This window comes from Phacochoerus africanus, chromosome 1, assembly GCF_016906955.1.
Source record: "Phacochoerus africanus isolate WHEZ1 chromosome 1, ROS_Pafr_v1, whole genome shotgun sequence".
In the NCBI taxonomy this organism is placed as follows: Eukaryota; Metazoa; Chordata; class Mammalia; order Artiodactyla; family Suidae; genus Phacochoerus; species Phacochoerus africanus.
In genome coordinates this window covers 117,432,235-117,457,602 of record NC_062544.1, presented here as the reverse complement: position 1 = coordinate 117,457,602, position 25,368 = coordinate 117,432,235, and the positions used below count along the sequence as shown (strand labels likewise).

The 25,368-nt window shown below is 41.8% G+C and overlaps 1 long non-coding RNA gene across 1 annotated transcript; it reads right to left on the bottom strand.

The window, feature by feature from the left end:
* Window positions 1–226: 226 nt before the first annotated feature.
* Window positions 227–23,697, bottom strand: LOC125112266 (uncharacterized). The gene is made up of 4 exons (XR_007131069.1): window positions 23,487–23,697; window positions 20,998–21,106; window positions 2,829–3,324; window positions 227–1,070 (listed from the first exon to the last, which is right to left on the bottom strand). It is a non-coding gene; the product is annotated as an uncharacterized LOC125112266 (long non-coding RNA).
* Window positions 23,698–25,368: the final 1,671 nt, after the last annotated feature.

Here is a 25,368-nt window from a genome sequence, read left to right as displayed (position 1 = left end):
AGAGTTTACCATGGGGTAGGGAAGAGGAGGGAGTGGGATAGATGGGCATTTTGGGGGTTTGGGAGATACAAACTGTTATATTTGGAATGGATGGGCAATGGGATCCTACTGTACAGCACAGGGAAATGTGTGTGATTCGGTCACTTTGTTGTACAACAGAACTTGACAAAACATTGTAAATCAACTATACTTTAATAACAATTAAGAAGAAATTAAACATGGATCTGGAATTGCTAGTAACACGTTTTCAAACACTGCCTGAAAATGTAATCCTAGCACACCCACGTTCAGTAAGCATCTGTTCTCTCTCTGGTTGGATGGCTAGTGCTGGTCACAGGCCAGCCAGGCTCAGGTTGATAAAATGGCATGTAGTGATTCTGACAGCAGACATTTGCCCTCTCAGAGGAGAACCTCCACAAAGCAGGTAGCTGGAGTGATGGCTGTCTTAGAGCCTTCAGTGGACATGACTCATTTCAAGCCCAGGGCAAACCAGACGTTTTTGTAGAGAGAGATATTAAACAGTTTTCCAGATCCCCTCCTTTCTATAGACAAGTATCTGCAAGCCTAATGTCCTGCATGTTCTCTGCTTTTGGTTCTCTGCTCAAATATGGTATGATTCTCTTTGTTCATCCACTAAAGGCAGTGATGACAAATAGAATATCTCAAATTCTCATTCAATTCTTACCACTACAGAAGATAGGAATAAAGCTCATTAAGTATGGATGCATCCTGCTCCTGCAGAGACTGAATCCACAGAAAGAATACAGCTACAGCCACAAGTTAAAAGGAAACCAGGAGGTAACTGAAGAGATAATGAATGACAATAAGCCTCCAACCTGCAATCCTTGAAGTCTTGTGGGGGTTCCAGGCAGAAAGGAGTGTGGATGTTCCAGGGACACCCGCAAAAGTGGGGCAAGAAGAACAGTGAGACACAGAGATGGAGGCTGAGAATAAAACCATGGCAGCTCACAGGCTCGGAAGTTCCTCTTACCGCACAGAGCAAAGTGACAGCAGCTGGGCTGGCGGCTGGCAGCAGGCAGGTGTTTCAGCAAAGTGGTGGGCTGGAGAATCTGGGAGGGAGTGAGATGTGACATTTAGTAGGGCTAGGCAGCCCCCAGGCAGCCTCTACTCTGCTGAGGGCCCCAGCAAAGGAGGGACCACCCCCTCCAATCCCCCTCCCTCCGTGAAAGAAACGAACACAGACAGAGAGGTCAGTGTTTATACACTCAGCCAGAATTTTGACAGTAGAAAATGGTATTTAAATTTTAGCGTCCTCTGGGTTTGGGGACAATGAGTTTGTTTTGTAGGCTGCATGTGTGTGTGTAGATATGCAGGGGGGTGTGACTGTGAGTTGCAGGTAGGGGAGTGTAGTGAGTTATGCATGGGGGCTGGGATGTGTGGGTACGTGTGTGTGTACATGTGTAGGTGGGTCAGTGAAGGTGTGAAGGTGTATGTGAGAATGTGTGTCTAGGTGTGTGTATTGTGGGAGGTGTGCACATGAGTGTGTGTGTGGGTGTGTGTGGGTGGGTGGAGGGGGTCAACAGAACACCATTTTTATTGCTTAGGGTTTCTAAGAGTCATGGTGTTGCTGGAGATTCTGCTGCTGGTGCTGCACCTGTGAATCTGTCACCAACATCACGCCTGCCAACCACCACCACCACCATGAAGAGTGATGAATTCCACTGGTGGGGACTATCCAAGCCTGGTGCTTCCCATATTTCATCTCTGAACATCCTCGTAGCCATAAGGTGACCTTGGCTGTATGAACCCAATTCACAGGTAAGGAACATGAGATCCCTGGTCCCCCAAAGCCATGGGGCTGGAATTCACACCCAGTGATGCTAGACACCAAAGCCTGGCTCCATCCAGAGCACCAGGACATGGTGACAAAAGGGTGTACTGAGATCTTTGACAGGGGAGAAGTGAAAGGGACCCTCAGTGGGGAAAGGCTTGAAGAGGGCATATTGGATTTGGGAACCTGTTCTAAAGTTTTATTTATTCCACATTTGAGTTCCATAGCAGGCCAGTGGGTTTGAGAGTTCCTTCTTTGACAGTAGCTGAACTGATGATTACATGACCGGGAAAGAGGAAGGGGGCGGCAAGACCTCCTCAGCCTCTCAAATGAGAGAAATATGGCTTCTCCTGACTCACACAGACAGGTTCTTGGGGCTATCTGGGGATGGAGCCTCCAGGCAGGCTGATCTGAAATGCTTCCAACGGATATCAGGCTTCAAAGAGTCAGCCCGGCAGAGCAGGAGCTGAACCTGAGTGTGGGAAGGGGACGAGAAGGCTGGAATCCAGGCTATCCTCCCATCCCCCAGGCCCGTGAGGGTTTGTTTAACCCCTCAGGGGTGCTGTGTGCCTTCCTTGTTGAGGTGGTTTGTGGCTTAGTGAAGCGATATTTATAGAGTGCTCTGTGATTCTTGGGCGAACATTCGTCTTATAAATGAATGATCAAATTTATTAGCAATGACTAACTAACCCGTCTACATTTATTTTGTTGATAATACAAATTTACAAGGTTTTAATTGCCAGTTTTAAAACCCCAAAAACCCATACATAAATACATTGGTAATAAAATATCTTCTCACTGTGTCCTTGACTTCTGTAGTTACATTACGGCTTATGAGGAGGGTCTGAAGGAGGTTTCAGATGTAATCACAAAACTTGCCTAAAAAGGCCAGAAACAATCTAACCTAACCTGGCTGGTGGTAATTTCATGAAATGTTCCTACTGATAATAGTTATTAATAACTTTCTTTATGAATGCTTATGAATGTTAATAATCATCTTTGATTTCTACTCGTATCTCACATAATGCCCCATTACCTTGCTACTCTGAGGGTGGTCCCCACTCTGAGTGTGGCTCAGCTGGTAGCTTCTTAGAAATTCAGGATCTCAAGCTTAATCCCAGATTTACTGGGTTTGAATTCGTGTCGTAACAAGGTCCTGGGCAGTTTGTGTGCACATCAAAGTTTGCTGCCTGCTACATCCAGAAGTGGTTATAGCCTCTCCCATTTCACAGTCAAAGAAACTGAGCTTCAGAGAAGTTTGGCCCACTGCACAGTGCCGAGGTCAAGCTGGATTTGAATCTGGTCTGTTCTAGTCAAAGTGCTCAGCCCTGAGCCAGATGCTGCAGGTGTGCGGAGTCCACACAAGCATCCAGAAATGTGGACTTGCAAAGACAGTGATGACAGTTCTGGGCCCCCAAAGTAGTGACTTCACTGGGCTCTGGTCCATGGCTTGTATTCTCAGCTGTTTGTACCTTTATCCTTCAGACCTGGTGTGGGGGAAGCCTGTGATGTCCAGTCTCTGCACGATGCACCTCAGAGAGACCAAAGAACATCTCAAGGTCAGGACCAAGGGTGGTCTCACATAACATTTTCCTTCAGTGGTAGAAATGATGGTGGAATTACTGCTTAAGAAAAAATGCCCTCACTTAGAACAGTGATTTGAATCCCAGAGAGTCAGAGAAGGTCTGTGGCCAAGTTTAGGGGGATATCGATTAATAGCAATTTAACAAATACAGATAGCTCTCCATATTCACAGATGCAGGACCCACAAATACAGATACATATGGGACTTCAGCATCTGTGGACTGCAGTATCCAGGGCAGGTCCTGGAACCAGTCCTTTGGATACAATGGATGATTGTTTTTAATGAGTGTTTACTATATGTCAGAAACTATTCTGAATGCTCCCAGTGGAGGGAGGCACAAAGAGGAAAACATTTAATGAGGCACATGATTTGAGCCATCGCCGTGTCTCTCCACTGGCTCCAAAAGGAAGTCAAGTAACTTCTCTGCCTTAAGTTTTGAACAAATGGTTGCAAATGTCAACTGGAGCATAATTCATGCAAATTACCCAAAGTACCTGAGCCGTCTCACTATTTCCCTCTATTATGGTGGCCATAACTTAGTATGCTGTCACCCTAAATGCATCTACTTTGTCCAAGACAACAGGTCTCCATTTCTTGGGCTGAGCACCTTGGATGTCAGTCAGGCTCAGCTTCTGAGCATGAAGAGAAAGAACAGATATTGGGAAGTGTGGAGCCTGGCCTATTGGGTGTCTCTCCTACAAGGTACTCTTCTAGCACTGTGTTCAGCAACCCCCAGATTCAATTTGCCTACCTGTCAGGTAGGGAGGTAAATATCCTCTTTATTGATGCAAAAAGGTGTATAATGTGGGTGACCAGAAAATATGTGGGTGTTTTAGGAAGTAAATTGTTTTCTATTCCTGCACAGACCTCCCCTTTCTAAAACTTCTGACAGAATATTTTTAAAATAAGCCTCTCCTTCTGCACTTTATCGAAATCGTTCAGAATATTTTCTGAGACCAGGGCCTTCTAAATTTATGACCTGTCATCTGGAACTTTCCCCTAAGGGCAAAGTTCCTCAGTAAGGAACGCCCTTCATTGAGTGCCATTTTCAAAGAGTTGCACGGGAACTGAGAAGGAACTCACTCTCCCAAGGGAACCACAAACAATGGAATTTACATGGGCCAAAGCTCTGAAAACTACCCCTGGAGGTTGTCTGAGGGGTTGGGGTGGGGGACAGACAGACAAAGACCCTTCACAATTGCCTTTTGTTTCTAATTTATTAGAAATTATTTTAGGATTATTGAGTGAATAGACATTTAGGGAAATAGTTTCATCTTTCTGGGTGTCCCCTTACTAGATTCCTAGAGCCTAAACCAAACCCAGGCCACTCAAAGAACAAAACATGGATGCCTGGGGCACTTCCTGGCTCTGTCCTTTCACAGATTTAAAATAGCCACTAGTCTCAGTTGCTGGATTTTATAACGAGCAAGTCCAGAGGGATCCTTGCCCTCAAGGTAACTTGGATAAGACAACTGATGGGAAATACCAAGCTCAGATAGTGAAGATGGACAGTTCCCCATGGTTCACACATGAATATCTGGTCTACCTTGTGCATGGGGGTTCATCCTGCATATATGTGGATTTTTTGGAGAAGGGAATTACTGGAATAAGGTGGATGCCACAAAAGGTGTCTAAGAATATGGCTTAGAATTTCTCACCACAAAGAAAGAAGGGATATTTTGGTTTAGTGTGTCTTTTTTTTTTTTCTCCTACCACTGACAAGATACTATCCCCACTTCCAACAGAGCTTATACTCCATTAGGTAAGACAAGTGGCGTAATAACAAAAAATAATATAACTGTGAAACATGGTAATTGCCATGGTACTGTTTTCATGGATGTCTCCCTTTTTGCTGAAAGTTGCAACTTCTATGCCTATAAAATTCCAAATAAATCCAGATCTTCAGAGGAAAAAAAAAAAAAAAGCCCAGAGAAACAGGCATTAGTTTGACAGAGAAGAAAAGTGAGTGAACCTGGAAGACCTTTCTGAGAAGGTAGTGATTTGGTTCTAAAGAATCAGGTCTTAATCATGGGGGCCATGGGCAATAGACTTACAGGTAGATAACAAAGCATGCATGAAGGCCTTAAGTGGGGCCAAGAGCCGGATGTTTTCCAAGAATTGAAAGATGGTCAAGAAAGCTACATTGCATTGCAGGGATGGAGAGGAGAATGAGCTGAAAGGAAAGGAAGGAAAGGGCTAGATTACACATGGCCCATCAATTAGCCATTGACATGCTTAAACAGTGGCCCTCTGGTAGCTGCGTGGGTAAGAGAACTTAGGGAGCACTTCAAAAGCTGTTGAAATAGTTGAGACCACAGATGGCTCAGGTCCACGAGGATGGACCTGAAGAGAAGCAATACTGGTCACTAGAGTTGATAAAGTTTGTTGATTGGTTAGATTTTTCAAGGATGTTACCAGGTTTTATAGTTTGAGATCTTGAGTGGATACGTGGATCAATTTACTAAGGTTAGCCAAGATTTCAGGAGACCTGGTTTCCAGGGACAGGCAAAGTAACAACAGAGGGACCATCATTCCAGAGGCATGACTATGTAGAAATGCAAAAAATCTGCCCTCATCAAGATGTTACTGTTGCTCTGTTTTGAGTTATCAGGAAAATTCCACCCTGAGTGATTATTGATGCCTGCCATGATGACAGGTGGAGAAGTTAGGGCACATTTGTTGGATATTTGCCATTCCCACCTCAGCAGATATAGGTCAATGTCCAGCTTGCAGGGCTGGACCTGTTGGCAGACCCATGTTGAAGCCTTTCTCTTGTTAGGCACTGTTCTAGGTACTATCAGGTCATATTGGAAGACGGATTATGAGAACCAGTTCTAATGTTTTCCTTCAAGTTTTAATGCAAGCATCATCAATGGAGCAAAAAAAAAAAAAGCATTTTGTTTCTTTTAGAGTAGTCACTGTGCATTATTCTTAGATGGTACACAGATGTCCTCAGGTGGGAAGACTAGGATTCACTCTAGAATCTAAAGTTTACATACACGGCAACTTCCAGTTGAAATGGGACAGCCATGAAAACTTGCAAAAACAAGATGTGTTCTGTCCAGAAATTTTTTTTATCACCACTTTAATACATGACTGAAAAAAGATCTTGATTTGTACACTTTGAAGGTCTTAGCTGTGGAATTCTAAGGGTACTACTCTTCTGATGCAAACAGGTCCTCAATTCCAGAGTTCATTTCAAATAACACTGGGTCCAAGGCCAAGTGCCTTGCGTCACTGGATGGTCAAACCAAACTGAGAATGCCCATTACAAAAAGATCTTTATTGCATTTTATCTCTTTAAAGTAGCAACCTTTTTTGGCAGCTGGAGCTGCCTTCTCTGGAACCAGTTAGTGGCTATAAAGGAGGCTCAGGTTTCTGGCAGGCAATCAGAACACAGGTGGAGCTGGCCTGAGGACCCCAACAGCCTCCTGGCCTAGGCTAAACAGGGATTTAGTGGACCTCCTTGGGATTTGTCAGGGAGAAAAAAATCACGTTTCAAATAGGAAAAAATAAATCCAGAATCAAGGAAGGGAGAGGCAGCTTATAATAGTAGTCTCTTATCTCTGTACTCGTCTCTCAATTTCACAAAATATATACAGTATTCTATTTGGTTCCCCCTCCAAGAAACACTGTGAGTTATATATTTTTACCCTCATTTTACAAATTTGGAGATCTAAGCTCACAAAGAGAAAGTGACTTGCTCGAAGCTACAGACTAAGAAATGGGACTAAAATTCAGGTCTGACTTTATGTCAAACACTCAAGGGCAAGCTTTAAGGAAAGTAGAAAGGAACTAAAATTTATTGCATTTTACCTTGTGCCAGGCACAGTGCAGTCCTGGGGTAGAGACAAGAATTAAATACAGCTTACGACTTCATCTGTCATAGCCAAGGCTACTTAAGGCATGATGTTTACAACAAACAAATAAATATAAACCAATGTCACAGAGATTGAAGTGGATACTGGAATTTACATGCGGCCTCTTTCATATTTAGTGAGAATGGGAGAATGATTTAGAACAGGGGCCAGCAAACTACAGCCCACGGGCCAAATCTGGCCTGCTCCCTGTTTTTATAAATCACAGTTTATTGGAGCACAGCCTCGCCCATTTGTTTGTAGTGTCTACAGATGCTTTTGTGCTTCAGCATCAAGACTGAGTAGCTGCAATGGAAACCCAAGCAGCCTAAAATGTTTACTATCTGGCCCTTTGCAGGAAAAAAAAATGGCTGACCTTTGATTTAAAAATTTTTTCTCATCTTGACCTGAATCATGGACTCATTCTTTAAAGGTCTTGTAAAATAGGAATTATGGTAAAGGGTAGATTACCAATCGGCTAAAAATATAAATTTAGTATTAAAAGTACTTGGATAAGACCTCTGGGATGTCCTCCGAACATGAAGTGAAAGATGTCTGGGACATGGCTTACATGTTTGAGGATAGTATCAGAATTTATCCACAGAGTATCATCTAGTGTTATCTGCCATGGATGGAACAATGGAGCAAAGAAGCTGTTATAGACTGTGTCCCTCCTAAAATTCAAAGGTTGAAATCGTAATCCCCAGTGTGGTATTGATCAGAGGCAGGGCCTTTGGGAGGTGCCTAGGTCACAAGAGCAGGGCCTGCGGGAAGGGGATCAGGGCCCTTATTAAAGAGACCCCATTGAGCTCCCTCATACCCTTGGCCAAGTGAAGACATGGTAAGAAAACAACTGCCGATGAACCAGGAAGGGGGCTCTCACCAGACACTAAATCAGCCACACCTTGACGTTGGACGTTCCAGCCTCCAGAACTACGAGAAATTAATATTTTTATTGTTTTGTTTTGTTTTGTTTTAGGGCTGAACCAGCGGCATATGAAGGTTCCCAGGCTAGGGGCTCTAATCGGAGTTACAGCTGCCAGTCTATGCCACAGCCATGCCAAGGCGGGATCCGTGCTGCGTCTGCGACCTACACCACAGCTCACAGCCAACGCAGGATCCTTAACCCACTGAGCGAGGCCAGGGATCAAACCTGCAATCTCATGGTTCCTAATCAGATTTGTTTCCACTGCACCACAATGGGAACTCCTAATGTTGTTGTTTAGTCCATGCATTGTACAGTATTTCGTCATAGTAGGCCTAAGAGACTAAGAATGGGTGTGTCGTCCAGGGCTGGTTAACTGTATAGAAACAACCATGTGTATTGTTTCTTACCTGTCTTACTCATGTCACAGGCCCATATGAGAAAAGCACCATGATACAGAGAGTCATTCAGGGCCCTGGGTGCCTTCATCATGTGGCTCTACCATCTTCCAGGGCCTCAGAGACCTCCACCAGATCCTATGGCTGTAGCCAGTAGGAACGTGAGAAGACAACATGAGGAACAGAGCAGGATATACAGAGCAAGGACCATTTTTGGAAGTGACCCACATCCCTTCTGCCCACCTTCTGTGGGGAATTAGTCTCATGTCCTTATGTGAAATTGGGAAATGCACACCCATGGTGAAGGAAATGGGGATATTGGTTAATTAGAAACTAACCAGATTCTGCCTAATGATGCATGGGGATCAGATAAAATATTTTAGGTCCAACTCCCTGGTTACAGAATCTCCTCCCTACCTCCTTTCCTTCTTCCTTCTCTCCTCCCTCCCTCCCTCCACCCCTCCCTGACCTATTTGTTTATAGTCTCACGTATATAGCACAATCCTTGGTCATGATGACTACAAAAGAAATGTTAAGAACTAGTCCTTGTCCTGAGGTTCATGTTTCTCATTCCACCTAAACTGATAAAAGAAAACAATCTGAAACACACAAATGCACGAATCCTACCCCAACCACAGCAACAGTGATAGAAAGGGGATCTTGGACACCCGACTCCAAAGCAGACTGGATTGGGAACATTTGGCTTATGCATGTGTGAGTTTAAAATGGTATTTAATTAAAAAGTTGCAAGCTCATGAAACAAAGGGTTTTGTTTGGTTCTCCCTTGTATAATCCCAGTTTCTAGGAAACAATAACTTGTGATTTATGGGTTCCCTTTTCACAGAAGTATGGAAGTTATATGTAGCTCATGTTCAAATGAGAAAAAAAAATTTCCTGACGGTAACTCATTATCTGTCTGGCTAACAAAGGACAAAGGACATATCCTGGAACATCTTTCTTTGCCATTTCATATTTATGACACATCCTGTTGGTAAAACATAATTCTCAAGGCAGGCTCTGGAGTTTATTATTTTTGTCTTCTCATTCTTCATGACTGCATCATTTTTTAAAAATGCCAGGCCAGATGGAAACTTTCTTCCTTATGGGTCAGGGTGGAAAAGAGGCTGTGTGAAACCATGGATGATAAATCCTACAGCATGCACCCCATTTTAAGAGGAAGAGGGTTCCGTCCCAATTCATGGGCTTTGTATGACCTTGGTGGAGTTTATTCTGAGGAATGTTCCCTTTGAGAGACTGAGGTAAGAGGTCCTTTGATCTTCTCTGAGAGTCACTTGACCGCTTCGTGGACATTTTACCATTTGAAATTTTTAGTGACGTTGGTCAGTGTGTATTGCTGCATCTCCTCCAATGAACTTGCAAACTCTGAGAGGGCAGGAGCCTTTCATGGCTTGGCTTAACCACTGATTTCTCCCTAGTGCCTAAAACAGAGCTTGGCACATCCTATGCACTCTGTCATATTAGGGGAGAGGGAGAAGGAACAAATGAGCAAACAAGTGCCTAGTGGCAGGGAACAGGTGACAGGCACTTCTGGTCTACCTGTACCACTGTGTCTAGAGTCCAAGAGGGATGCATGCACCCTAAGACTTTGTGCCCCCCCGCCACCTCTTGACTGAGAACACTCACTTCCCATTGATTGGGGTCCATGGATTTGTCTTTGCTAATCACTCTGGAAAATTCCCACCAGTGACAAAATAGTGTTCCACTGACTGAAATACTGGTGAGGGGAAGCAGCAATAAATTCTTAATTTGTCTCTTGGAAAGAAAGTCCATTGGTTGTTTGTTTAGAGGCCTTAGTTACTATATTAATCCACTTCTAGTCTAAGGACATTGGGTCTCTTTCTTGGAGGGCTGTGAGGGAGAAAATATTTTCAGAAAATATTTGTTTTTCCAGATTTCACTTATGAGATTTCCTTCTTAATAGGAACCAAATCAATAAGATGTCTGAGAACAAACATTTCACTACCCTCCCAGCTGCTTCTAAGAATATTAATTCATCCTGGCACTGAATGGGTCCCTGGAAAGGATTTGGACAAGGAATGAAAACCTTTTCTTGTTCTTGTGGGTTGGTGAGGCTCTGCTCGGCTCCCTGTGCTCATTGCTAGATGTGGATGATCAGCTCAGTCTATGGCGGGAGGCCTCCTGGTTGGAGGAATCTTAGCACATACCAGCAGTAGGACCTCAGGCAGAATTCTTAACCTACAGTGTTGGTTTTCTCATTTAGAAAATGAGGATAATGGGAGCACTGCACCTCACAAGTTGCTGAATTAGGTAAGATAGCATTCTGTGAAGGGCTTACCTTAACTAACATGCAGTACACAGGAGGAGATGTGCCCATGTTATTTACTGTTGGTGTAATTATTATCCCAGCTCCATGACAAATCCTAAGGATGGGTGGATTTTTCATAGACTGTTTTAGAAGAAGTTACAGTACCACATTGTAGGTTGAACAAGACAAACTAGGGTACCTTCAGTTCCTAGAGTCTCTGTCTCTCTGATTTTATGCTCCATTGTAGATAAGATTCTATTAAAAATTTGAAATTTTAAAATTCCTTTTCCTGGAAAGTCTGAACTGTCATGACTTATTACATCTATTACACCTAAAAGACAATACTGTAAATCTCAGAAATTTAGAGCATCACCATGGTCCATGGAGGACAAGAGATCTAGTGCCTGGCAAGTGATGCCTCACAGCCAAAGCACAGAGCAGACATTATGGCACTCATTCCACCAAGCCTGGACTGAGTCAAGCCTTGAGCACATCACTTCAGATTCTCTCTCGGCTGATGAGATAATGATACATGTTTCCTTCCTAAGGAAGGAGGCCATGAGCAGCACAGGGTCTGGTTTCTGGTTGAACCACTCACAAGCTATATGGCATTTAACTTTGTTTTTCTATATTATAAAGCTTACATTCTATTAAAGCTCAAATAAATATTTCTCTGTCTTCCTCATATGTACACTGGGAGATTGACACAAAGGAACACAGTTTTATAGCAATTTAACTCATTGGAAATGTCCTTCAAGCTCTAAAGAGAATTGGTTCAAAATCCCATCTTGTGTGACTTATGGTACATCTGTTCCTCAGAGGCCCCAAGATGACAGTGACTTCCAGGGTGGCTCTCTGGTTCTTTGTCACACCTGTCTCAAAACTGCTGCTTCTGCTTAATGTTATCTCATGTCCACTGCCCCTGTGGGCTACATGGACCTGGCTAAAGACCCTTCCTAGCTTTTTTTCTAGATTAACACCCTCTCCCACAGCACACTCCCTGTAATGGCCTTTTTTGAATGTACTAAGTTTGGGCTGTTGGAGGTAGGTTTGCATATTGGCTATTCCTGTTCTACAAATCCATGTGGCTACTTTACCACCTAGGTATTTTTTCTATCCTTCCATCCCCTCCCTTCTGTTTGCTCTTTCTTTTCCTTTTTTTAAAACTCGCTGCAGTATCCCCTCATAGTCCTCTGGCCCCTTCACGCATTCTTTGTGTCTTATCTTCTCCCCTTAATGGCCTCTTTCTTGGACACAACAACCAAAGTCAGAATCTTCCCGTTTGAAATTCAGCCCTACTTCCAACCTGCCCTCTTTCTCTGGAAACTAACTTAAGCCATATCTTCTCATACTCAAGTAATACCTCATGGTACCTCAGTAATAACAGCCCCTTTGCTAAGAAGAGTTTTGGTTAATAGCTATTAAAATTATGTATACATGTGCTAGTGTGTGCTTACATGTTGCCTCCTAATATCCTATCCATTCTCCCATTCTTCCTATTAATAAGGACCTTGATCTTTAGCTGGCTCATTACCACATGGTTTAAAAAGAACGCTGTTTCTGGAGTTTCCATTGTGGCACAGTGGTTAACGAATCCGACTAGGAACCATGAGGTTGCAGGTTCGATCCCTGGCCTTGCTCAGTGGGTTGGGGACCCGGCGTTGCTGTGAGCTGTGGTGTAGGTCGCAGACTTGGCTTGGATTCCGCATTGCTGTGGCTCTGGTGTAGGCCGGTGGCTACAGCTCTGATTAGACCTCTAGCTTGGGAACCTCCATATGCCGCGGGAGTGGCCCTAGAAAAGGCAAAAAGACAAAAAAAAGAAAAGAAAAGAAAAGAAAAAGAAAGCTGTTTCTCTAGCTTGCTCTGTAGCCTAGGCAGCCAAGTAACTAAAATGGGATTTAGACAGCAGTTTTATGTGGTATTTGTGGGAAATCTCTCAAAAAAGGGGGAAAAGGTCTCTATTCTTTCTTTTAATGCTGTTTGGACTGCTAGTGAGGTGGCTAGAACCTGAGCAGCCCTTTTATACCATGAGGACAAAGGACATTCCTATGGATGATGGAATGGTCTTATGACTTTGTTAAGCTGCCTAGACTCTCCAGCTTCCAATTTCTTATCTATTTGAAAATAAAACTTCCTTCTTATTTAAGCTCCTTTTATTCAGGCTTAACTGTTACATTAGAATGCAATTCATTGTTTTAAAGCACATGTTCTCATGCCTCTCTCAAATTTTACTGCAAAGCAGCTGAGATGCATCCATCCTACACACACTATTTTACTTCTAAGACTGAATGGGGGAAGCTCTATCATAATAAACAGATGGGTTGAGTGTGAGCCCTTTGCTTTCAAATGGTAGAACAGAGGTGCTCTGATGGGGCACAGGAACATGGGTGCCATTGAGACTCCTCTGCCCTGAGTGAAACCTCTGACCGAGGCCAAATAGACTCAGATGGTTTCCAGAAGACAGTAGCAGACAGGGCATTCTGAAACTAATGTCAACTTTATAAAGAAGACAAATGAACGTGGTACTGAGGGAGGCAATGAACCCCGTTATTCCCGTGATGGGCTCTTGGGGAAGCCGCAGACAGTTTTGCGGTTAAAATGACAGACGTCACCCAACAGTTGAGGAGTTCACATCAACTGAAGTGCACATTTAGGAATAATCAAAACATAAAACAGATGTCAATATCAAAATACTGACTGTATAGTCCCCAAATTAAAGTCAAACATGAAAAATTAGTTGAACTAAGGCATGCATTCTTTTCTTGTTCAAATATTTAACTGCTTTTTTGAATGGGGAAAGGTTAGGAAAATATAAGAAATTGCCAATATTGTGGTAGAGTTACCACCACCTGGAGCCATGTAGGAGTTTGCTGTTGCTTTTTCATTTCAGTAAGAGAAGTTGTGACCATTTAATGCTTCCCAAGAGTTGTAGTTAATTGACTTCTGTGTTTATCTTTGGATGACAAGGACTCAGAAGACTTCTGGATTTGTTAAATCTAGAAATGTCATTTTGTGTGAGAGCTTCTGTGCATTTATATGGATAGGCATATTGTTCTTATTTTAAATTTGATGAACAATGGTAATATATTGATCCTATTGGGAAATGCCATCTCAATCTAAATAATTCAAATTCTACTCTTATTTTCTAGCATCCCCCCCCCCAATGCCAAGTCTACCATGCTCTCAATCATCAATAATTTCTATACCTCTCAGAAAGTAATCTTTCCTGATTAAAATAATCAGACATTTTCATTTAAAAACATTCAAACAGTACAGATAAATGCAGAAGAAAGTAGAAATTACCCTAAATCCCATTAAATACAGATTAACTACTGTTCATACATGGCAACCATTTTCCTGAGACATGTGTTACCTGATAGCTGGTTTGTGCTTTTGTCCTAATCTCTATAACAACAAGAACTTTTCCTTTCTTATTTACTACTGCTTACCATGTTGCCTAGATGGGTGTCTGGCATAGAGTAGGTAGGTATTCAAAATATTTGTTTTAGAATTTATAATTTCCTTTGCTGTGCAAGAGCTTGTCAGTTTGATTAGGTCCCATTGGTTTATTTTTGCTTTTATTTCTGTTGCTTTGGGAGACTGACCTGAGAAAACATTCATAAGGTTGATGTCAGAGAATGTTTTGCCTATGTTCTCTTCCAGGAGTTTGATGGTGTCTTGTCTTATATTTAAGTCTTTAAGCCATTTTGAGTTTATTTTCATACATGGTGTGAAGGTGTGTTCTAGTTTCATTGATTTGCATGGAGCTGTCCAGGTTTCCCAGCAATACTTGCTGAAAAGACTGTTTTTTTCCCATTTTATGTTCTTGCCTCCTTTGTCAAAGATTAATTGACCATAAGTGTCTGGGTTTATTTCTGGGTTCTCTATTCTGTTCCATTGGTCTGTCTGTCTGTTTTGGTACCAGTATCACACTGTCTTAGTGACAAAGAAAACCAAAAAGAAAACAAAAAGACAACTTACAGCATGGGAGAAAATAGTTTCAAATGATGCAACGGATAAGGGCTTAATCTCTAGAATATACAAGCAACTTATACAACTCAGCCACAAAAAAGCCAACAATCCAATTGAAAAATGAGCAAAAGATGTGAATAGACATTTTTTCCAAGGAAGATGTACAGATGGCCAATAAGCACATGAAAAAATGCTCAACATCACTGATTATTGGAGAAATGCAAATCAAAACTACCACACGATATCACCTCACACCAGTCAGAAGGGCCATCATTAATAAGTCCACAAATAACAAATGCTGGAGGGGGTGTGGAGAAAAGGGAACCCTCCTGAACTGTTGGTGGGAATGTAAGCTAGTACAATTACTATGGAGAACAATATGGAGGTACCTTAGAAATCTATACATAGAACTACCGTATGATCCAGCAATCCCACTCTTGGGAATATATCTGGACAAAACTCTACTTAAAAGAGACACGTGCACCCGCATGTTCACCGCAGCTCTGTTCACAATAGGCAAGACATGGAAACAACCCAAATGTCCATTGACAGATGATTGGATTAGGAATATGTGGTATATATACACAACAGAACCCTATTTAACCATAAAAAAGAACAAAATAATGCCATTTGCAGCATGTGGATGGAACTAGAGACTCTCATACTGAGTGAAGTAAGTCAGAAAGAGAAAGACAAACACCATATGATATCACATATCTGGAATCTAATATACAGCGCAAATGAACCTTTCTACAGAAAAGAAATCATGATCTTGGAGAATAGACTTGTGGTTGCCAAGGGGGAGGGGGAGGGAGTGGGGTGGATTGGGAGCTTGGGGTTAATGGATGCCAAGTATTGCCTTTGGAATGTATTAACAATGAGATCCTGCTGTGTAGCCCTGGGAACTATGTCTAATCACTTATGATGGAGCATGATAATGTGAGAAAATAAAATGTGTATGTGTATGTGTAACTGGGTCACCATGCTGTACAGTAGAAAAAAATTGTATCAGGGAAATAATTTAAAAAAATAAAATAAATTAGAATTTATAATTTCACATTTACATGCTTCTTCTTTTTGCTTAACATATTGTAGACATCTTTTCAAGTCAATCGGTGTAAATCTACAACATAATTTTTAAAAGACATGCATTTATTGGATATAAAATATTTAGTTTTGCTGTTTGTACCACACATATGTATGTGTTTGCCCAATTATCTTCTCAGGATCAGGACATTTCTCCATGAATGAAGTTATTTGGTCAAAGACTACACACATTCAAAAGTCTGACGAATATTACCAAAATGCCTTCCAGGAAGTATGTATGAATTTTCACATTCACCATGTCCAAAAAAAAAAAAAGGCTCGTTAATCCCATTCCCCCTTAATCTATCTTTATCAATTTCATGGCTAAAAATGTTATCTAAGTATTGTTTTGTTTGTATTAATGTAATTATTTGTGAACAGGAACATCTTTTCATATACTTACTGGTTCTTAATAGTCAATTTGTGTTCGGTTTCTAATTCTCCTCATTTTGAGTACTGAGTAGTCTCTCTTTCAGTCATTGATCACCTATTGGTTTATCTGTTTTACTGGGTTTTCAAAGACTCAGTTCTCAGATTTAGTACAATCCTCATTTTTTTTTTCTGTTTGCTACTATATCAATCTCTAGTTTACTTTTATGACTTACTCCCTTCAGCTTCCTTATTTATTTTTTGTGGTGTTTTCACTGTATTTTCTGAGGAAATGCTCATCTTACTACCTCTATGCTTTCATTTTAATAACAAATGTGTGTAAGGGTGATTCTTTACCTTAGTTTTTGCTCTATATTAGAGATTTGGGGGTGAAATATTCTCATTTATTTTTCCATATGTTGGGAATTTGTGGTTTTGATCTTTTTTTTTTAACATTAGAGGTGTTGAGGAGTTTTTTTTTTTTAATTTTCATTTGCTGGGCAGGGAGTTGTTGGTGTTGTTTGTCCTTTTATGTCTTTTATATTTTGTTGCATGTGATTAAAGAGTGCAGCCCATACTATTTTTACTTTGTGGAATCATTTTTGAAGTATTTTGGAACATTTTTGTAAATGCCTTTTGAATTCCCTAATATATATTCTTGGTTGTGAGACATAAAACAGATATTTATTTAACTGATTATCAATTTAAGCCACTTCTGCCTTATTGACTTGTTTTCTGCTTGACCTAATGAGGACTAGAGCGGTATATAAGGTCCTTCTCCTTATTATGTTTTTTGGAATTTCTTCTTGCAGCTCCACTAGTTTGTATATTTTGATGCCTTGGAGGTGATTTTTTTCGGCTTTTATAGTTTGACAGATGGTCTGTCTTGTTCCTCTTCATGACCTCTCTGGAGTTAGAAAAGTATTCAGTGGCTAATTTTATGATAGAATCCTATTTCCATACCAATAAGGAAACTGAGAATGAGAAGGTTCAGGTAACTAGTACCAGTGCTAGGCCACACAGCAGGTGAGTGGACAAGCCAGGTCTGTCTGTCTCCAAAGCTCATGGCCTTAACCTGCTGCTGTCATTATTTTCTGGCATCTACATCTATAAGAAATCTACCTGGTCTCTTTTATTTTTTAAGTAACTTGCCTATTCTATATAGGCTTGCAGAATGGACTCTTGATCATTGAAATACAACAATTTTACTGAATTTTTTTTCTCAGCATTTATTGATGTTTACTGATTTTTCCAGGCTCTGTGAGCTCTTTCAGTGTGTAGACCCAGGTCTTCATCTAAATATTTGTGTTATTATAGTAAAAATCATACTTTACTTTATGGTCACCAATAATCTATTTGTCAGGTATAGAAGTATATATAACATATTTAATTATTATAACATATACTTACTTAATATACAGAATAACCATATATATATATGGTCTTTTCCTCCATAGCCACCATTCTTGCTTTTAACATTTTTTTTTATTTTATTAAATTTTTTTTTTTTGTCTTTTCAGGGCTGTACCCTCAACATATGGAAGTTCCCTGGCAAGGGGTTAAGTTGGAGCTGCAGCTTCTGGCCTATGCCACAGCCACAGCAACATGGGATCTGACCCATGACGGCAACCTACACCACAGCTCATGGCAATGCCAGATCCTTAACCCACTGAGTGAAGCCAGGGATTGAACCCGCATTCTCATGGACACTAGTTGGGTTCATTTCCACTGAGTCACAATGGGAACTCCTAACATTTTTAATTGATTTGTGATGATGTGTTTCATTGCATGTATTTTGCAAACCCTGTTTACCTTGCTTTGATGGAAGGAGTTTTATGTCCTATTTTTTTCTCCTCAGTTTCTTTCTAAACTCTGCTAAATCTATTCCTTGGATTATATTTTCTTACCATATTTTGGGCACTTTCATTCATCCATGTACTTTAAAATTGATTTGAGAATTCAGTAGAGTGGTCATGTTTGTTTGTTTTCAATTGAAATTCTTCTAGAATGGGTATTCCTACTGTGGCTTAGCAGGGTAGGAAACTGACGTTGTCTCTATGAGGTTGTGGGTTCGATCCCTGGCCTTGCTCAGTGGGTTAAGGATCTGGTGTTGCCACAGGCTGTGACATAGATAGAGGTCGCTGGGATCCAGTGTAGCTGTGGTTGTAGTGTAGGCTGGCAGCTGCAGCTCTGATTTGACCCCTTGCCTGGGAACCTCCATTTGCCGCATGAGTGGCCATAAAAAGAAAAAAAAAAACACCAAAAAACAGAAAAAAACAGAAATTCTTCTAAAATGAAATCCTCCCCTTTTCTTCTTCCCTCTACTGTCCACCCTCTCTCTCACCTTTCCGTCTGGTGGTGGGGGAAGGGATGACCGGGGACAGAATTTTCATGTAGGAAACATGCCATTTTTTCTTTCTCTTTTTTCTTGTTCATTTTTTAAAAAGTGGGTTCTCTGCCTTCTTGTTTGCCAGAATAATAATGTCTACCTTAAATGTGTGAACTCATCTAACATGAGATCTGGCGTTAGAGGTTGATGATCTCTCAGCTTCCCAGGAAAGGCAGCCAAGGCAGTTGGTCAGTTTGTCTGTTTGATTCATCTCCGGTTTTGTTGGAACTTGTACCCCAGAAACTGCCTCAGTGGAAGGAGTGGATTCTATCCCAAAGGGTGGGTATCCTTCAGATTTCATTTTTTCCCATCTGTGGTGTGAGCAGAGTTCGAGTTTCAGAGAAACCCCGTGGCCAGCAGGCATTTGATGTGGTGTGGTCTCAGGCATGTTTCTCCTTTTAATCCACCTCTTTTTCTGCCAGGCCTTGGTTGAAACACTTGCTCCTAAGATATTATTACTTACTTGCCTTCTGCCATCCACTAGACTAGAGAAAACTACTACGAAGTTTATCTTCTCCAACTCCAGCCCCATGGTCTCAGAATGCTATTTATGGGATGAAGAAAGGTGGCTCTAGAAGGCACACTGAGGAACTCTGGGGTCTTGCCGTGTCCCCAGTCCCAATCCTTCTCTAATATAAGACATTGATAGTTTGAGGATTCTCTGGCTTGTTTTCATTCTGTTCACTTTCTCCAGAAAGAAAGTTTGTTTAGATTTCCAGGGTCTTCTTTACTTTTGGTCCTAATAATTTAATCCCTAAATGACATTTCTGAATATTTAAAGAGTCATGAAGTTTACTGGATTGTATCATTTGTCATAAAGAGATTATTTTTCCTATTGGTGTCAATAATAAAATTTCATTCTTGGAGTTCCCATTGTGGCTCAGTGGTAACGAACCTGACTAGTATCCATGAGGATGCAGCTTCGATCCCTGGCTCTGCTCAGTGGGTTAAAGATCTGGCATTGCCGTGAGGTGTGGTGTAAGTTGCAGACACAGCTCAGATCCTGTGTTGCTGTGGCTGTGGTGTAGGCTGGCAGCTACAGCTCTGATTCAACCCGTGGCCTGGGAACTTCCATATGCCATGGGTGCAGCCCTAAACAGACAAAAAAAAAAAATGTTATTTTTTCTATCCTGATTAATTTTTGTTCTTGGAAAGGGGAAGAAGTTTGGAAAGAGGAAGTTTGTGACTTCCTAGGCTTCCTGTACCTTTGCATTCATCTCTTTCAGAATCTTCCTCCATTAAACTTTTTCAGTTTTTTAATGTATTCATCCTTGCCTGCTTTGTAGTTCAGTCATGTGTGTATTTGAGCAGCACTGCTCAAACTGTAAATAGTTAAAGGTGAGTTGTTTTTTAATTTTCAATTTGTCATAGATCCTTACTTTTATAAAATGTAATCAGCACTGAATTTGTCAGAAAATGAATTAAAAAGAAGACATAAAAGGCAAATTTGAATTTTTGTTACCACATTCAACAGACAGGATAGTATTTGTTGTGCAAGTTTCTAAATGCTTACTCTCAGTTCCTCTTCTTATTTATTGTGGAGGGTCACAAACAACCCCCTGGGATCAGGCACAATCCATGCAGACCGTTCTGAGTAGCTTCATGATGAGCCCCTCGGAGGCAGGGGCTGGGGCTTGGTAACCTGTGTGCCTTCCTTAATGCCCACCTAGCACTATGCCCCCAAAACAGCACCTACTGAGAGACAACTGTTGACTATATGAGGAAGACAATAATACTCCAAGTAGCAAGCGCCTCTTGAGGTCAAAACTCTTAAGTTTATTCCTGACCTTCACAACTTCCTTTTTGCATTGGAAAGATGCAGGTGCTATTATTTGGATTTATAGCCAAGGTTCAGAGAAGAATGGGTCTACACACAGGAGGACTTTTTATCCATGCTGTTTTATTTGACCCAAGGTAGTTTCTCTCATATGCTATTTCATATCTCTATAGGGAGTACAAAGCACAGTGTGAAAGACGAGGCAGGATATTAACCGGACCAGGGCCTGGACCAGGTGTGAGCATTCTGTCTTCTGTCTGTCACTTTATTTATCATCCTTCTCCTGAGGACTCTGTGAGGACCCTCTGATTCTCAGTCACACCGACAGACTCTCTGCTTGAGGAGCGTGTAATGATGAAATGCTTATTAGGATTACTACGGGCCCTGAGCTAAGAAATAATGGTCAGGCTTATGTACGCTAATGTATTCCTCTCCAGGGCACTGGTTTACCAATTTGGAGAGAGTGCCTGAGAAACTGGCCCTAGTTAGGGTGCGAGCTGAGCGTCAACCACCAACAGTGAGGAAATCACCATGAATAGGAGGAAGAAAAGGTGTCTTACCTACTGGTTCAATGGAGCCCAGCTCTAGTCCCAAGTGTCAGCAGAATGCAGAGAGCAGAACTGCCCCGGGGGATGTTGGAAGAGATGGAAAAGCGAGGGCCGCTCTTGCCTGGTGGGGAAGGAAAACAAAAAGAAGGATCTTAACAAGGTAAAGGCTAGAGCAGACTTGTGCTTAAAGTGCTAAAAGGATGCAGAAGACAGAAAGAGCAATTTTGAAGGGCAAAGGATCACTTCACAGATTATTGAAATACACTGTCACCCTGAATTGTAGGTGTGTCCTCTAAATATTTTATCTGTTGCCCTCCTTGACTACTTAACATTTGTCCTTTGCCTTCCCAGGTGGCCATTCTCATTTCACATCAATTTTTTTTTTCATATTTCTCATAATTATATTTATGGTTTCCTTGTCTATGTCTAACACTACCTTTGGGTCAGAGTTGTTGCTGGTGTGTTGCTCTAGTGGAAGAATGTCTGGCAAACAGGTCTTCTGTCAATGGTTTGCCCTTATTTCTGGCTTTCTGAGTGCTGCTATCTGGAAACAGGGTGTCAGTGATAATAACTGCAAAGCATCAGAGTGAGCTCCTGTTATACCCAGATGAGTAAGCAAAGCCCTAAACAGACAGGGGATAATTGGTCCCAAGGATTAAAAAGTGATCATGGAGTTCCCACTGTGGCTCAATGGGAACAAACCTATTATCCATGAGGACGTGGGTTTGATCCCTGGCCTCCCTCAGTGGGTTAAGGATCCGTCACCATGAGCTGTGGTGTAGGTTGAAGATGCAGCTCAGATCCCGACTTGCTGTGGCTGTGGTGTAGGCTGGCAGTTGCAGCTCTGATTTGACCCCTTGCCAGGGAACTTCCATATGCTGTGGGTGTGGCCCTCTAAAGAAGAAAAAAAAAAGTGATCACAATGTCCAGAAATAGTTCAGAAGCACAGAAGGTGGCAGTTTTAAAATACTGTTATGGTTTTTCTTTCCTTTGAGATAGAAAGGGGATTTTACCTCGTGAGGAGCTTCAGGTGGGTCTTCCCAAAACTCTATAACATGGCATATTGTTTGATAAATATTTGTTGATTTCATGAATGAACCCGAAGAGGCTGTTCTCAAGTATGTCAACATTGCCCCCAGGAAAGCCTTGGGTTGGTTGCATTCAATGAGCTTGGATAGTTGAGAAGGATTTAGTGAGCTGTCACCAGGCTTGGGGAAAACTATTACCAATTTGAAGTCTCTTGAAAGCACAGTGAGACTGGGGCTCTTCAGGGGAACTCGGGCTACTTCTTGGATGAGGTTAAAAACCTAATATAAACAGATTTCCTAATTTAAAGGGCAACTCTAGGGAAGTTATTCCTAATGGCTTTCCTTTAATAGTTATCAGCATAAGGACCCTTTGGACTCAATTTCCTATGTGGTCAGATGACTCTTTGACCTTTGAAGTACATCTTTTTTGCTGTATTTGCAGATGTGCAGGACCCAGATCACAAGCCCCTTCTCCATAAACAAGTAGGCTCAGGCCAAGTTCTTTATGTCCCCTTCCCTAATGCTGCTAACTGTGTAGATGTTGCAGAGCCTGGGACACTGTCACAGTGTTAGGCACTTGAGATGGGGGCATTTTAACGAGATCCTGACTGGTTCCTACTCTGAGAGATGTGGAGGTGAGGCAGATGGTGAGAGGGCAGCAGGTACTGTCCACTCCAACCATAGTGTTTAGCTCACCTCCCTGCCCACCCTGCTGCCTTTTGACAAGCAATTGCCACCCAAGGATTCTATTGCACTATAGCGCCAGGCCACTGAGATTTCACTCTTGCCAACTTGCAGCATTCCTGGCCTGGCAGACCAAACGGAGAAGGGCCCTGGGAGCTAGAAGGTGTCCTTCATAGGGAGATTTGGTGCTTTCCGCAAACATCTCTGGGGTTTGTACTTCAGTTCTGCTCTGACCAAACCGATCCACAGCACAGCAAGCAAAAGATGGCTTTTAACAATCGCTGTAGCTGTTCTGAGCAACGACAAAGGTGTCACCTAGACATATTTCAACCAGTATGCTTGTGTGTCGGTTGCGTAGAGCTTGGATGATGTGAGGTCACCCCTGGGAAGTATATGACTTCAGGTTACACCCCGGCTCTGTGAGAGGTCAGAACTTTTCAGCAGTCCAGTCCAGCAGACAATGATGGGGCCTCCCCACCATGGCAGGAATTCACAGATGCAGCCTAGCAGGCAGAAAAAGCCTGGCAGAGTGCACAATGTTCAGGAGGGGTATTTGGCTGGCCTCGCCAGAGGCAGATGGAGGAGGTGGGAGAAGAGCTGTCTGCAGAGAGCCTGAGTGGAGACTGAAGGGGTGAGAGGAGGGAAGGTCTCCAATGGAGCCATTCAGATGAGAAGGCATTTTGCCATTGACAGTGAAGAGTAGAAAGCCCTCACTGGCTCTGTTCTTCCCTTTACTTTCTTGTATATTTGCACCTTTCCTCTTCCCTTCCTTTCTCATTTTTGCCTTACCTTCTCATCTCCTTTCTTCTGGTGGGCTTCCACTGCTTGGAATTATGAGATGTCTGGCCCAGCAAGCCTCAGGCTTCCTCCTTTCTAATTCTTGGTGATGAAAGTGCTGTGGACTTAAATCCAAGATGGTCAAATTTACAGTACCTGCAAAATAACAGATACAATCCAGTGATTGTACTGGACTAAACAGTACAATCAACTAATCAGGAGAGCTTCTCCTTTGGGGACTTTATAATAAAGAGGAAAGACATGTGCACTAATATTATTATCCCCACTGTCACACAAGTGCCTATCATGGACCAGGCCCGAAGGGGGATATCTTACAGACATTATGTTTCATTGTCACCCCTCACTCTTTAAGACCAGCCTGATAATGTTCATTTAACAATGAGTTACTGAAGCTAAGACATTAGGTGCAAGAAAGAACTAGAGACTTAGCCCTGAAATACCTGGAATGGAATATTTGACTGGCAATAGAATTAAGATAAAAATTTTAATATATTTATTTGAAGCTTTGAGGGTGATTGTCATAAAGAATGAGAAAATTTTGATAATAATTAAGATATAATTACAGCCCCATAAATCACATATTTTGCATGTAAAAGCTTGGTATATCTCATCCATCTCATTGCTTAAAAAAACTATATTATAGTCCATGAGGGGAAAGCAGACAGGAGATAAGAAAGAGTCATGAAACAAAAGATCCAAAGATTACAGTAGCTGTGGCAGACAGATGGATTTCTTCCTGTGGAATTTTCCAATATAACCAAGTGAGCTTGAGTCCCAGAGACAGTATTTGCCCTTGAAATTGGATTTGGGTGACTTGGAAACTTGTTACATAGTCTCCATCAGTTATTCCTATGTTATTAATTACCCTTATTATTAATTATCACTAACTGTGCCATTTGGGGGTGTTACTTAATTTTCTAAGCCTTGTTTCCTTATTATGAAGAAATATAGATTAAAACAATAATGTCTCTATAGACCTGTTGTAAGAACCCGACATGAATGGACATAAAAATACTCAGCACAGTGGTTGGCATAGAGCAAGTTGTCAATATATATAGATATTAGTACTGAAGTTTGCCTATTAGTGGCTTGCTGAAGCCAAGAGAAATATATCTTCTCTTTCTATGTGATAGATTCTTTCATTTGTTTTTTCCAGAAGGGTAAATGTTATACAATTCTAAGTTATACTTAGCTCTAGATTTGAAACTTCCCCTCTATAAGCAAATTCAAATCAATTCCTAATGTCACAAAAACAATTATTCTGATAATTAATATCATTGCCTGCTCACACTCACCGAACAGGCCTCCTCCCACTTCCACAAGTTTGCTGTGATTGTCCACATATTCAGATATGAAAGTGTTTTGTTGTGGCTTGTTTGGTTGGTGTGGAATTTCTTTTTCTTGTTTCTTTTTCAAATAAAGCCTCATGCAGGGAGCTGATCTATCAAGGAGACTAGCACAGATCTGCTTTCTTTGAAATGGGCGGAGTGCTTTCGCTCCATTTTGATTTGTCTCTCTGCCTTCCAGGGAAGACCCTGAACTTCTTCCAAAGGGACCTTAGGGTTTCACTGACAATATCTCAAGAACCACTCATCCATAGAGATTACATCACAGTATTAGTTCTCCTCTTCCCAAGAGGTTTGTCGAAACAGTCCTGGTTTAGCTGAGGATGGAGAGAGGATGTGAAGAAGGATGAACTTCCTTCCATGTGGTCCCCGCAGGACCCACAGGTAATGTATGAGATAACACTCCCTGGCCTGGATCAGGCGATACAGGACTCAAACATCAATGTGGAACCAGAGCATGTAATTCAGTCACGCATAGGTCTCCAAATATTTTGACGCCTTGGTCATTGGACATCACCCCAACGGTT